This window comes from Cervus elaphus, chromosome 13, assembly GCF_910594005.1.
Source record: "Cervus elaphus chromosome 13, mCerEla1.1, whole genome shotgun sequence".
Lineage (NCBI taxonomy): Eukaryota > Metazoa > Chordata > Mammalia > Artiodactyla > Cervidae > Cervus > Cervus elaphus.
The window spans coordinates 37,045,737-37,061,450 of NC_057827.1; the positions used below are offsets into that span (position 1 = coordinate 37,045,737).

The following is a 15,714-nucleotide window of genomic DNA, read 5'->3' on the forward strand; positions in this document are numbered from 1 at the left end:
TCATTGGAAAAGACCCTGATGCTGGGAGGGATTGGGGGCAGGAGGAGAAGGGGACGACAGAGGATGAGATGGCTGGATGGCATCACCGACTCGATGGGCATGAGTTTGAGTAAACTCCGGGAGTTGGTGATAGACAGGGAGGCCTGGCATGCTGTGATTCACAGGGTCACAAAGAGTCGGACACGACTGAGCGACTGAACTGAACTGAAGCTACTTGGGTAGCATAGTCACACACAGTACTGTTAATATCATCTGAGCAGTTAGATAACCACATACCATGGGGTCCCCAATTGACAATGGTGTGCTTAGCCACAAACATTAATTTTCCTGATTTGGCTTGACACCTGTCCCAATGAACAGGAATATACTTAAAGTTCTTATAAGTAAACCTTTTGCATAATGTTTTTTTGCCCTTTCCCTAGAGTTTCAGTAGTGTTGACATGGTTCTCATAAAAAGAAAAGGCAGTAAATAATCCAAGCAATGTCCAAAAGTCCTTTTTTGGAGTCAGGACAAAAGCCCAAGTTTGTCGGCTAAAGTTAATGCATAATTCCATCGGGCCCAAGCACAAAGGAAGGACTTCATAACCTAGAGAAATATTAATTAGTCTTCCCTCCTCCTCAGGGTGTGGGGGCCCTTTCACGCTCCAGGGAGAAGCATATGTATGGAATCATTGGTTGATACGATCGGCCCCTTTTCTGTCCATTCTACAACCTGTAATAAAGGGGGGTTGGGTATGTAAGCCCAGTAAGTATGATTAGTTAGTTCAGCTCCAGCGGGGGTCGGGGGTGGGGGGAGCGAAAGCAAGCAAAGCAAGCATAGCAACAAAAATATTTTCAGGACTCTGAGGCATTCCCTGTTGAAAAATCAGATTTTCAGCTTGATTAGTAAGGGTTTTCATCTGCCCCCAAGTAGGGAGATCATGAGGTAGATGACGTCGAGTGCGGTGTTTTTTGGAAATCTCTAAAGCCGCCATGACTTGTACTGGAATTTCCTCTTTCCAAGAATTTGGCCTTTTCCTCTCTATCTTGAACGCTGATGGTTTCCTGGGGGCGGATCTTCCGAAGAAGGAGCCAACTGACTTCATTGGATCCATCTGGAGAAATATAAGCATACCCCTTTCCCTGTAAGGTTAGTTTCCCAGGTTTCCATTGATTAGTTAATCCGTCTTGGTACCAAATGGGCAGAGGAAGAGAGGTGTCCTTCAGTTCCTCAAAATGTTTTTCTGCTCTTGTCAAGATATCTCCCTGTGGTAAGTTTAAAAAATTTAAAACAAATAAAGCTGTATTAACAATAGTTATAGGTTCAAGGAATAGCTTACGTTGGAATCTAGTAAAGTCTGTTTTAGATAAGGAAGATAGTAGTGTTCCTGTGTATTTTCTCTTTTTTAATTTTTTTATTTGTAGTTTTAATGTGTAATGTGTTTGTTTGACTATGTCTTGTGTCTGTGGATTATAAGGAATACCTGTAATATGTTTAATAGAAAATGTTTGTAAAAATTGTTTGAAATAACTTGAAGTATAGGCAGGGCCATTTTCTGTTTTTATAGAACTAGGAGTTTCCATTATAGCAAAACAAGCTAATAGGTGAGTTATAATGTGTTGTATAGCTTCACCATGAAGAGGTGTGGCCCAGATAAAAGAAGAATTTGTGTCAATACAGACGTGTAGGAAAGAAGAAGGAGAAAGCTTAGGGCGATGATTTACATCCATCTGTCATAGTTCATTAGGTTGTAATCTCTGAGGATTAACATCTTGTGCAATGGGTCAAAGAGGTAGGGGTCTACAAGTAGAGCAATTATTAATAATTTTTTTAGCCTGGCGGTATGGGATTTTTCATAGCTGGTGTAGAGAGTCAGCATTGTTGTGCACCAGAGCATGTTGTTTTTTCAGAGTAGCAAAGGAAACAAGTTTATCAGCCTGTTCATTACCATGAGTCACAGGACCAGGAAGACAGGAATGTGTTCAAATATGTGTAAAGAAGTGGGAGAAGTGTGGTTTTTAATAATGGATTGTAGTTCCAAAAAAAAGTTGTTGAATAATAGGTTAATTGGAGTTTATGGTGGAGGTTTTTATATTTTTTAATACAAAAACTGAATATAAGGAATCAGAGACTATATTAATGGGGTAGCGATGTAGGCAAATAACGAATAAGGGCATATAATTTGTTTTGTTGAGCAGAATGGAATTTAGTGTAAAAGACTTTATATTTTTTGAGAGACCAGAATGAGGCTTTGGCATTTTTAGTCTCATCTATATAGAAAACTTTAGCTTGAAGTATAGGTTGTGGGCTGATGATGCAGGAAATAATAAATTTAGTATTTTTGAAGAAATTTTATAGCTTGTTAGAGGGATAATGAAATGAAAATTTCCTGAAATATTTTAGAAAAGCTATTTGGAAATCGGTAGAAGTTTGTAATGTATTTTTGAATTGAGATTTATTAATAGGTATTATAATTTTATGGGGATCAGAGCCAATTAGAGTTTTAGTCTTAATTTTTTCATTGACAATGATTAGAGCAATTAAATCAAGTTAGGGTGAAAGTGACTTTATTTTTCTAAAATGGGTATAGATCCATTTCATTTGGGCAAGAAGTCTCATGGGAGAATAAAGAGAGGGGAGTACAAATAAATTTAAAGGTAAATGTAGTCTAATGCAGGTAAGAAAATGTTTTTGTAGTTTATTTTGCACTAAATAGAGTTTTTCTCATGCCTCTTGAGAAAGTGATCGAGGGCTATTTAGATTAGGATCTCCTTTTAAAGTATTAAATAGATTAGTTAGTTGATAATTAGCAACATCCAATGAGGGCCTAATCTAATTTATATCACCTAAAAGTTTTTGAAAATCATTTAAGGCGGATAATTTATCAGTACAAATCTGTGTTAGTTGGGGAGTAATATATTGCCTATTAACAACAAATCCTGAGTAATGGTAAGGCGTAGGTTTGAATTTTTTCAGAGGCAATGATTAACCCAAAGTTTTTAAAGCATTGTTGAGCTATATCAAACATGTGTTGAGTTTTTAAAACAGATGGAGCTGAAAATAATATATCATCTATATAATGAACAACAAGAAAGTCAGTAAATTATAAGTTTTTTAGCAGTGTGTAATTTCTCTTTTGTAAGGGGCCATTGTTCTGTCTAAATAGGCTCATCATTTTTTAAAGTTATTTTAATAATTGTTTTGTTTGTTAAATGAGCAGTGGCCCCTAAGAAAAATGTGGAATGTATATATGAGTTTGTTATTGCATAAGTAAATCTTTTTTTTATTAGATTAAGGGGTGCATCTATCACATAAGGTCTTAATGTTGCAGGTTGGCCTTCTGGCCCCTCACATGGATAAATTTGAGTACTCTGATAAACCTCTTGTACTTTGGTTTGAGAAATTTCTGCAATTTGGCAAGAGATTTTTTGTATAGGCCAGGATTTGGGCCATAAATGTTTGGATATAATAGTAATATCAGATCCAGTGTCAAGGAGGCCAGAAAATCTTTTACCATTAATTTTGATACTTATATTTGGTCGGGCATATTTAGATACCGATGATGTCCATAAGGATTGTTTTTGATCTGTACTGTCAAATCCACCTGTCCGTACAGCATTAGAGAAGTCAATAGAAATGTAAGGTGAAAGCATTACATTGCTTTATATAATGTATCACATAGATACATGGCTTGTGTTAAGTAGTCATTCCCCTTTCCTTGTTGAAAATCCATTGACAAGAGATGTAGGGATTTATTTCTGGACTCTCAAGTGTAGTCCATTGACCTATATGTCTGTCTTTATGGCAGCACACACTGTTTTGACTATTGTGGTTTTATAGCAAGTACTGAAATTGGAAAGTGTAATTCCTCCAGCTTTATTTTTCTCTTTCCCTGATAGGATTTTGCTTTTGTTCAGTTGCTCAGTCATGTCCGACTCTTTGCGACCCCGTGGACTGCAGCACGCCAGGTTTCCCTGTCCTTCACCATCTCCCATAGTTTGCTCAAACTCAAGTTTGAGTCAGTGATGCCATCCAACCATCTCTTCCAACAGCAAAATTTCTCAGGGTCTTATTATTTAAAAGAACAATATTCCTTAGCACTGTACTTGATGTTGATATAATTCCAATGAACATGATTTCTAATATCATACCCTTGATACTGATAACTGAAGAAGCACCATATTTGTCCATTTCAACCCCCCCCCCCTTTTTTTTTTTGCCATATGTGGCTTGTGGCATCTTAGTTCCTCAGTTAGGGATCAAACCCTGGCCCCTGGCAGTGGAAGTGCAGAATCCTAATCACTGGACCATCAGGGAATTCCCTTAAAATCTCCCTTTTGAACCTTTTTAATCTAACAGAAGAAAAGACCACAATATTCTGCTTTAGGTCCCCAGATCTTCACAGCTCTGTATATTCCTTCTGTGTGTCCAGGTGTCATCAGGTGTATTTATATTGAGATGATCCCATAACTGATCTTTTTGATATCTCTGCAATGTCATTTGATGAATAAGTTTTCAAAATAGTGGTTGTACAGTAGCTTTTAAGACTCTGAGGTAAAAATATCAATTGGTACTATAAGGAGGGTTTGGGAAATACCTCTAAACTACAATTTAAGGTTTTTCCAAGACCAAGTCATGAGAATTGAGGTCAAACCTCTGCTCCTTCACTTAATGTATGATCCTCAGTAAGTGACTTAAGTCCCCTCATGTTACATTTTCTTAACTACAAAATGAGATACTTCTTACTTATTCTAAGAATGTGGATATATTATGGTAAAGCTGGTGAGGCCATAGGACTATTCAATAATAAGACTTGAAAGAAACAAGCTTTTTCTCTCCCCATGGGTCCCAGAGAGGAGGTCCCTGCTTGCCATCAGGGCCACAGGGGAAGTGCTAGGCTTTGGCCAGGTGCAGAAGACAGAAACACAGAAGCCTAGGCCAGAGTCTTTATTTTGGTTTCCAAGGAAAACACAAGGCTGGACAAATTAAACGTCTTAAGACTGGCTCCTTTGAATAATTCCAGCAGGCTTCAAGGCATAGTGTGGTCTCTAATTGCTTCGTACCTGGTCCTGGAGTGTTTTAGGGCTGGAGATATATTTCCTTGGTGTGTGAGAGTTAGATAAGAAGATAGTTGTGGGATATGGACCCTGGATTGGTTAGTCTGTATGTGAAAAATGTGCTTTGGTCAAGCCCTTTTCTATCTGTAAGAATTGATTATCCTTAGGAGATGCAGTCTTTCCCAGTGTCTATAAGGCTCATAAATGACAGAGCATCAATAATACAGAATATAAGAAAATATAGTTAACGTAGTTAACCAATGGATGCCAAATAGAAAGATATGGAATCTAAGAAAATGCAGAACAATTGATTCTGTGGCTCTTTGTCATCATTTTAAGGCAACATTGTAGTAATGATAATAGAGAACTTAGAGAGCAGGACATGGGTTGCCTAAGTAGCACAGAAAGCCTATTATTATGGGGATAAGAGAGGAGGAACACAGGTAGAACTACAAGGAATCCTTGTGGGTTGGCCATAACTAAGTTTCCCATTTATATGGCATTAGCCAAACACAGATCTGAACTTTTTGGAGTTTGTAGCAATATCTTGGTGGAATTGTGGAGTATATTAGAAATATGCTCAGTTCAAGGTGGTAGGTCTGAAAGTCATGTTGTTGGAGGATATGATCTGATAAATTAGCAAAGTAAACATAAAGGTTAGTGGTATTGTACATAAGGAGGGGTAGGAATAGTTGTAGTGTCAGAGACACAAGACAGAAAGTTGTGGTGGAAAGCTGGAGGAGAATAGCAGGAGGAGGCACTGGGGAGTGAATGCTTCTCTTCCCAGGGGGGCCCTGGAGTTGACCGACCTAAGACAGCTGCCTCCATAATGTCCACTAAGCTTTAGAATGGCACAGACAGTATTAACCTCTATCAGATTTCTCTTTAAGCTTGAGAGTATATGGGGTCTATGTTTTGGCAAGGAATATACCAGGATCGTGGGCTAAGCAGACAGAAGACTTGAGGAATGTAATAGAATATAATAGAAATCCTTAGTACCAAAAAAAAGCAGAAATGTCCTGTGTCCAGTATGTGTTTTAGGAGAGGCAGTCCATAAGCTCTGCTGGGGTGGAGGTTTTAGCATCTGGGGTGAAGCTGTCTTGGGCACAGGGGGTAAAGACATCTCCAACTTCAAGGAAGGCCTCGGATTGGGGTGATGTCACCTCCAGCAGTGACCTTACAAGCCAGGCCAGTGTTGTCTGGGATATAGAACTTGGGGTATCCTTTCCAAGTGCATAGCCACTTGAAAAGTGTGTCTTAGCATTTTAACAAATTTGGTTGAAACAATGATTGGCTTGGGCTTCTGGGTTACAAATCACTGAAAGTACCCAAACCAATAGCAATAAGACCCTGTCCACACAGTAGTGTGAAACTGAACTTTAGTGGTTTGCTACTCCCGTCTAAAAGCCATGTCCATGTCCCAGGCCTGGGACCTGGTCAACTGCCCCTAAGCACAGAGTAGCCCTTAGCCATTTACTATTTTGTTTCTCTTGTTACTTCTTAGGAGTGGTCAGTTAATGGTGGCCCAATTTTTCTTTCCTTCCTATATCTATGTCCCTTGCAAAGTGACTTTCTATATCTCCTCCTGTAAAGAGGTATAGTCTATTTCCCCAGCGCTTGAATCTAGGCTAGCCTCATGACCAGCTTTGGTCAACAGAATGCATTGGAAGTGATGGGATGCTAGTTCTGAGTCCAGCCTCAATAAACTTTGAACATGTCTGTCCTCTCTTGGAATCCTGCCACCACCATGAGAACAAATCCAGGTTAGTTGGCCAGAGGATAACAGACTATGTGAAACAGGAAGTTAACCAAGTAAAGGCCACCTTAAAGCAGCTAGACCCCAGTCAACCTTCCTTGAGTGAATCCAGCCAAGACCAACCAGGCCTAGTCTAATTAGCAGAATAACCGAACTAACTCAAAGAGTAATGAGCTAAATAAGTGATTGTTATTTCAAGTCATTAAATTTTGGGGGAGTTTGTTACACAGCAAAAAACAACTGATACACTATGTTAATTTTGTTTCCCTTGTTCAACAATAAGCTTCCTCAGGGCAGGCCTATTTCTTTGTTGCCTCCATCCCAGCTTCTAGCTCTGGGGCTGAGCACATGGTTGGCATACCATAAATACTTGTTCATTAGTCAGACCCTCTCTGATAACTTTATGGGTGACTTGGAGCATCTTGTTTTCCTCTCTGGGCTTACTTTTCCCTTGTTCACACCTCTATCTGATCTTTCCAAAGGACTGGGTGATGAGTAAAGATATATTTCCCTGTTGGGACTTTTCCTGAGCATCTCTTGGTGGTTCCTTCACAGAATACTCTCAATCTACTTTAGAAAAAGAAAGAAAGAGGGACTTCCCTGGTGGTCCAGTGGCTAAGACTCCAAGCGCCCAATGCAGGGGGCCTGGGCTTGATCTCTGGTCAGGGAACTAGACCCCACATGCTGCCACTGAAGTTCCCATGCCACAACTAAAAAATTCCCACATGCTGCAGCAAAGGCTGAAGATTCCACATGCTGCAACTGAGACCTGGCACAGCCAAATAAATAAATGAATACATTTAAAAAAAAGAAAATGCAAACTTGTGAAACAGCCCAGAGCATTCTTGGGTTTATCACTTTTTGCAAATGTTTTTACCCTATATGTGAAATTATTCATCTACTTCCCTCTTTTCCTAGCACTTCCCTTGCAAGGGGAGCATCAGATGTGTCAGGATACGACTGTGAGGTGAGTGGTCGTGAGGAGGAGAGCAAGAGAGCAAGAAGATAACCAGCTTGCTGTGTTCACTTATTTGGGACATGGGGGACATGCACAAGTGTCCTGAACTCCTAAACATTCTGCACAGTAGTCTGATTCTTGAGATATGCTTGGGGAGGACACCTAGCTTCTAAGTCCCCAGGAGCACAACGAACCTGGAAACATGCCCAGACTGTGGACTGTTAGACTTGGTGAGTTGGGAGGCTTTCCCATTCAACCCCCTCCCTACCAACATTTCTGTTGGGTCCACCTGCGTGTCTGCACAGTGAAATTGCCTCCCCTGAACATTTTAATAGCTGGCTCATAGGACCAGGTGAGAAAAATCAGGAGTGTGTCTGCACGCAACCCTTCAATCTTGCCTGGGAACCTGAGAGTTGTGAAGCTGATGTTCCTGAAACTATTTAAAGCCCCAGGACTGGAGGAAGAAGTGGCAACTCAGTGGCAGCCTCTGAAAAGGCCAATTGTTGCTGAGCTTGTTTCTCTTTGAGGATCCCAGAAAGGGAAGAAAGGGGAGGACACAGAGGCTGAGGGCTGGAGCTGGGAGGGGCCTCTGGTAAAGCTGCTGCCTGGCCAGTGACTGTTGCTGCCTGTTCTCTGCTTGAACATCTTTTCAGATGGGCAACACACCTTCCCCTATTATCCAGCACAGTTCTAGATGCCCTCTGTTCTTTGCTTAATATCTATCCCTGCTCCATTAAAAAAATTAAGATAATTCTTTCTAGCTTAGACACTGGGAAAGAAGCTTAAAAGAAAAAACTAAGGACATGGTAAGGATTACAGGGTGTGGTGGGAGAGGTGTAGGAGGAGAGAGGACATTGCATTGAGGGAGAGAGGTTTCTAGCTGTGGGAGTGGACCACAGACTCCTTGGGATGATCCTCCAAGTCCAACCTCATCTGCAGTGATTCCTAGTTAAGTTGATTTCATCAAAATGAAATAGAAGGGGAAGGCAATTCTCAGATGATTTCAGCCAAAATGCAAAACTATCCCTTGACAAATCTGGATTCGTTTCTTTGGGGGGTTCTTGTTTAATGAAGTGAGGAAATTACAACAAGTTTGAGGGTGAGATAAAGTCCTATAAGATAAATCCATTTCCCCATTAACTTCCATGATAGACTTGATGGTGTCTATCAAGTACTTTGCCCATTTTTAAATTGAGTTGTTCATTTTCTTGTTGTTAAGGTGTGAGAGTTATTTATTCTGGACACTATATCCCTGTCAGATATATGATTTCCAAATATTTCCCCTATTCTGTGGGACATCTTTTTACATTCTGATGGAGTACAACTTATCTATTTTTACTTTTATTGTTGGACCATAAAGAAAACTGAGAGCCAAAGAATTGATCCTTTTCAACTGTGGTATTGGAGAAGACTCTTGAGAGCCCCTTGGACTGCAAGGAAATCAAACCAATCAATCCTAAAGGAAATCAACCTTGACTATTCATTGGAAGGACTGATGCTGAAGTTGAAGCTCCAATACTTTGGCCACCTGATGCAAAGAACTGACTCATTGGAAAAGACATTGATGCTGGGAAAGATTGAAGGTGGGAGGAAAAGGGGACGACAGAGGATGAGATGGTTGGATGGCATCACTGACTCGATGGGCATGAGTTTGAGCAAGCTCTGGGAGTTGGTGATAGACAGGGAAGCCTGGCATGCTGCAATCAAAGAGTTGGATGTAACTGAGTGACTGAACTGACTGACTTTTGTTGTTGGGCTTTTGGTGTCATATTTAAGAAACTCTTGCCTAATCTAAGGTTATTATTTTTAATCTTGATCTTTGTTTAGCATTTTATGGTCTGGAATCTGTTTTCACATGTTAGTTACCTCACTTATAAAATGATGTGTAAGAGTTTAAGACACTTAAACGTTTGAGATCACATAAAAGATAAATAATCATATAAATAAATAGCAATGCTTGCCTGGCCCTAAAATTTATGCTATATAAATAAGGTGACTATGGAATTTTTTGTCTAAGCTGAACATATTTAAGGATAAAGGTAGGTGATAATAATTATTATGAGTAACAAGTGTGAACTGGGACTGTTTTAGGCAGACTGGGACATATTCTGCCTACATATAAGTCATGGAGACCCGAGTCCCAGTGTTGAATCCACTATTAATTTGCTAAGCCCTTACCCATACAATGGGGGGTGAAGTAGATAATTTCAAAGGTTTCCTTTCATCTCTACCATTCTAGAACTCCATGACAGGTACTGTTAAGTCAAGAACTATAGAGGAGTATTGTGCTGTTACTGACCTAAGACTTTGTTTGATTCTTTGATGGTTGATATCCTTAATAGAGACTGTTAGGGTGGCCAAAATCACATTAAGGCAGAAGCAAGTCTTGTTAAAACAATTGCTCCTTCCTATAGTCAGGAAAGACAAGTGGGTGCTGTTCACTGGTTTTACCTACAAAACATTATCTACAAAACATTTAATTCCTGTGTGTATCCTGTAAATGTTGGTGTCCTTCAAAGTTCTGTCTTTGGCCTTTGACCCTTCTTATGCTTTGTGTTATCCTTGGATACTCCATTACTGGAAATTCAATTACTGCCTGAGTATTGATGAATTCTAAACCTCATATCTCTCTCCTGAGCTCCAGATCTATATATCCAGTTTCCCACCAGATGGCTACACGTTCCAGACTATGAAATGACCTACTCCTGGCATGTGCATGGCCAGGGCCAGAGGACACATGGAGGTCCCTATCCCCCTCCTCTTTCCTTCCCGCTCCCTTCTATGGTGAGGGGTTTCACAGGTTCACACGTGTGTTCCCCTCAGCCTGAATTCCCACTCTTCAGTCTCACTCCTCCCAAGCAGTCCCATTTTTGGCTCCTCCTTGGGCTTGGGGGCGTTGTATGATGGTGAGGTTCACTATCAGGAGGATAGGCCTGGGGAAGAGGCTTGTCTACAGGCTGCAAGTGGGCTTGGAGCCATTTGGGAGACAGTTAGGGAATCCTAGGAAGGCAAAATGGAAGGAGGGGTGTGAGCTCTGAGCGGTTGGTCACTTGAACACCACAGAAAAGTCTTGGTTCAAGGAAAATCAGAGTGGAAACTACCTACAGAGTGAGTCAAGGGCAAGGCCGCCAGTGTCCCAAATCTAAGGATTTTAACTGATCCCACAGTACCTTAAGCTCAACATAAGCAGACCAGAATTTATTGTCTTACTGCTTACCTATAAGATCTTCATCCTCTTCTATTCCATATCTGAGCAAACAGCACCATCAAACAATCTTCAGTCTTAGCCATAAACCTAGGCATTGATTCTACTTCTCCTAAACATCTTTATAAACTGTCTTCTCCTTATCAGCCTGACTTGCTAATGCCTTAGTGTGAATTATTGTCATTTCTCATCTGATCTCACTCCCGCCAGTTTTGTTTCTCTTAAGTCCATTCTCCATAACATCAGTCTGACCAGGACATTTCCTTACTTAAAACTTTGTATTTGTTTCCCATTGCCTTTGGCATAAACCCAAGCTCCTGATGGCATGGAAGGCTCTCTGGGATCTGGCTCCTGCCTAACTTTCTGGATCTATCTATCATCACTTCCCCCCTTTTATGCTTCCCCCCATTTACGCTCCTTCCAAGCTGAACTCCCTGTGTTTCCCTGGGTGGGCTGTGCTAACGCACATTCGTTTGGCCTTCTATGTAACTCTCCCTTTGCTGAAATGATCTTTCTCCAGGTTTCACTTAATGAATCCCTGTTTGTCCTTTGTACATCAGCTTAGATGTCACATCTAGGAACCCCTGTGCTCCCCTGTCTGTGTCTGCTTCTCCCACTTCCTCATCACATGTGCTTTCATGGTGCTCTGTGCTTTTGTACCATGCTCATCTGTAATTCTTTGTTTTTCCTTCTAGAATGGAAGCACCTTGAAAGCAGGGCTTTATCCCTATCCCAGTACCTAGCACAGTGCAGGGCACTTAGTACACAGCTCCTCTACAAATGTTTACTGAACCAATCAAAGAACTATGGAATGAAAATTTTATTTACATTTTAAAATTTAATTTTAATTTTATTTTTGGTTGTGCTGGGTCCTCATTGCTGTGTGTGGGCTTTCTCTGGCTGTGGCAAGTGGGGGCTACTCTGCAGTGGTGGTGCGTGGGCTTCTCATTTCAGGGGCTTCTCATTGCGGGGGTTCTCTTGTCGCAGAGCATGAGGCTCTATAGTGTGGGTTCAGTAGTTGTGGTGCATGGGCTTAGTTGTCCCACAGCATGTGGAATCTTCCCTGGAATTGTTCGAGCCCTTATCTCCTGAATTGGCAGGCAGATTCTTAACCACTGGACCACCAGGAAAGTCTCTGAACTTTAAAAAAAAATCCTGTTTCTCTATGCTATTAATCAGCAATTTTATATACTATCAATTGCTATAAGGTAAAGGAATTCTGAAATCAATTTCTAATATGGTTTTGGCTGATGACAATCCTTAAATGGGTGTAACCATAAAAAGTGCCTCTGTTGTAATCAGCCTGGATTCCCCCTCTTCCAAACTCTATGTAACTTTTTCTGGATGCCAAAATGTTGTCCTGGGATGGTAATGCCTACTGCTAGTCTCAGGCTGCCATGCATATTCATGTACTGTTTTTTTTTTTAAATATAGATTTTCATTTCTCTTAAATAGGAGTGAGCGCACTAGGTGTACGGTTAAATATGTTTCCAATTAAGTTTTCAAAAATTATCATTAGTGACACATGGATCTTAATATATTTGATGAATTTCTTTTGTTATTATTGATGCCCAAACTGTCCTACTTTTGACCAGTGGGAGCCTCAAGTTAGCATCTGAGTTATTTTAACAAAAATGTAGCAGTCTTTGATAGCTTCTTTGCTACTTTGTACAACAGTATGTTTCAGGAACATAGTGGGTATTCCTTGTCCCAGTTAGTGTTCAGTTTTAACACACTGAGTCAGTCTGTATATATGGTGGTTGTAGCAAAGACGAGGAGTTTGGAACAACATTATAGCAGGACTCCCCGGCTTCCCTAACTCTATAATATGCTGATCTTTAACCTGACTTTTTTGTGCAATTAATGAACATCCCCAATTCTTTTGAGAGAACATACCACTTGTGTAAAACTGTGTGAAACAATGATTCTCTGTTCCAATTCTGAATGTATTTGCCATTCTCTGTAGATCAAAGGAGAAACTCAATAATGCTTAAAAGCTTTAAGAAACTTAAAAGTCTGGGTGATTGATCTTTTAATGAGGTCAAAGTTCCAAAACAATACAGAATTCTCTAAGCAGAGCAATTCATTTAGTAGAATTAAGGCAGTTGCTGATCTCTTTTCCAAAGTTTAGTGGCTGACCAACTCAGACTTCAGATCTGAATAGAGACTCTCAGTTTGAGCTCCAGGGAAAGTATATATAGAGGGTCTCTGGACAATCCTTTCATTCATTCAATACACACTTATTTTAGCACCTACTATTTGGCAGGCACTGTGCAAGGTGATGGGGATGCAAGAGTAGGATCCAACTGACCTCTGGGGTTACAGCAGTGTTTGCTACAGAGAACAAGATGAAAGGTTGATTCTCCTGTGAGTTTAAAAAATAATTTGGAGTGGACTATACTGAAGTGACGTAGCACACATGCATAGAACCATAACCAAAGGGAGGCACAAGAGAATTAACAACCTTTTTGTGTGTGTGTCTGTGTGTGGAATATCAATCATGGTCAGCAAATCTCATTAATTTCACAGTAACTGTTAGCTATTATCTCCAGAGAGGCACAGCTCCTTTGTAAAAGGATAATAATAATTAAAAGGTAGAGCAAAGATTCAACTCTGAGTCTGATACAGCAGGGGTTCCTAAACTTTGGTTTGCTAAGAATTGACTGGAAGAAACCTTTAAAATAACAGATGCCATGGCTTCTCCAGACCTACTAAAACAGAATCTTTAGTGTTGGTGGAAGGAAAGGGACAGTTCATGAAACCAGAAAAAAATTTAAAGTTCTTCAACTTATTTTGCCGAGCCAAATTTGGAACCCCTGCCCTCCTCTATGCTGCCTGCTCAAGCAGTGGTTCCTAAACCACTGTCAGGCTTCAGGCTTCAAGATGACCTTGCAAACTATAAACTTCCTCATTACATTCAGTCTTGATCCTAAATGGCTGCTTTTTTCAAAATCAAGACGACGAGACGGTAAAATGCCACAGGAAGGAGAGTGGCACTTTCCCGTGTGCTGAGTACTAGGGGTGGGAGTGGGGAAAGGTATTCAAGCACAGATTAGCTGACACTATGCCCAAAACGAGCTGAAGCTGCTAAACTTTGAAGATCAACCACGAAGGAAATTTTTCCCCCTTTAATCCATCATGGGAGCCTACTAATTGCATCCCACAGCTGCAACTGATCGAGGAGAGGGGCCACGAGAACAGAGGCAGCCAAAGTCTTCCGCTCTGGTTCGGCGATTAGCATAACAGGAACTGGAAGGGAAGTCGGAGCTTTCCATCAGTACTACAAGAGGGAAGAGAGCTCCCCAGCAACCGCGCCTGGAACGCAGGCAAGACTCCAACTCGAACCCAGACTCCATCCGATATAGGTAGCCGGGGCACGGGGAACCAGGCCTAGCAGGCGCTGTTCTGGAACGCCACACAGCTAGTCCCCAAAGTTATTGTTTCCAAATTCTCAAATTTCCCGGGCGCCCCGCCCCCGGGTTCCGAAGCGTCGCGCCGGAAGTGACCTCACGACGGTGGCGTGGAGACGCAGGGCGCTTCCGGCGGCGGCCGTGGCTGTTGGGGTGGGTGTGAAGAAGACCTTTAGTCTCAGGGTCTTGCGGGGCTTCGGGGCAGGCTTGATGTAGCGAACCGAGGAGGCGCAGGCTCGGTCGCGTAGAGGTAGGCCCGACGGGGAGGCGGGTGGCTGGTGGGCGCTCGTGGGAGGGGTCTTCCGGGGTTGCTGGGAGAGTTTGCTTTTAGGCTTCGTGGTTCCAGGCCTTGCAGACTTCTAGAGCGGTGGGTTCGAGATGGGGGCCGCTTCGGGTGCGCGGGGGCCCATTATTAGGACTTGCCTCCGGGATATGGTTTGAGGTGGAGGTCGAGTGAGCGGGACTCTCAACAGTCGAGGAATTGTGGGAGGTGTGAGGCATTAGCGGCCTAGGCTCTTAGCTTAGCCTGTTAATGGCTCCTGCAGCCCACCCCCTCATTGCTCCCTGCCTCAGTTTCCTTTTGCACAGTGGAGTACGGTGGCAGGGAAGAACGCTAGTGCCACATCCATGACAGATAGCTGGGGGATGGAGATGAATTGGAGTCTGAGAGGGAAGGGTGGCTGAGAAATTAGTGATACCTGACAGAGGTCAGCTTCTGCTATTCCTGGAGACTCCCCCTTGATTCTTTACTGTTGTTGGTGTACGTCTTAGTTTTTTATTATCAGTACTCTTTGTGTGATATTGGTTGAATTGATCAGTAATTGACTTGTTGAATGGTTCAAGTGTTGTGGTGTGGGGGAGGTATAGTCCTCACCTGCTTGGGCAGTAGGCTGTCAACAAACCTCCCAGTTCCAGAGGTAGGAGTCCAAACAGCCCACTCCTGCTGTTACAGATGAGGATCTCCAGACCCAGATTGGTTTTTGTTCTCTTTCCTAGCCACAGACTAAACTGATTTCTGGTCTGTCAAATAGAGGTCTTAATCCCATCAAAACTTAAGTGACTGCCTCTGAGCAGGTCACTGTTTCAACTGGAAACTTCAGATGGATTCTAGTCTTTTGTTTATTAATGGAAGATTAAGTGTACTGAGCACAGAATTCTTATTTTTTGGTTTCTCTTTATGAAATGGAAATGGTTACAAAAAAATAGCTTTTTGATTGCTAAGAATTTTTTGTTTTTTTTTAATATAAATTTATTTATTTTAATTGGAGGCTAATTACTTTACAATATTGTATTGGTTTTGCCATACATTGACATGAATCCGCCATGGGTGTACATGAGTTCCCCATCC

General features: G+C 41.5%; 1 protein-coding gene across 2 annotated transcripts in view; it reads left to right on the forward strand.

The window, feature by feature from the left end:
* The first annotated feature begins 14,472 nt into the window (after nucleotides 1–14,472).
* The window catches only part of EDC3 (enhancer of mRNA decapping 3), a 58,022-nt gene continuing 56,780 nt past the window's right edge, over nucleotides 14,473–15,714 (forward strand). The window contains exon 1 of one of the 2 annotated variants that reach the window (XM_043921324.1): nucleotides 14,473–14,616. The gene's annotated coding sequence lies outside the window, so the exon portion shown is untranslated. The remainder of the gene's footprint in view (nucleotides 14,617–15,714) is intronic. The other variant, XM_043921325.1, reaches the window with a different exon arrangement.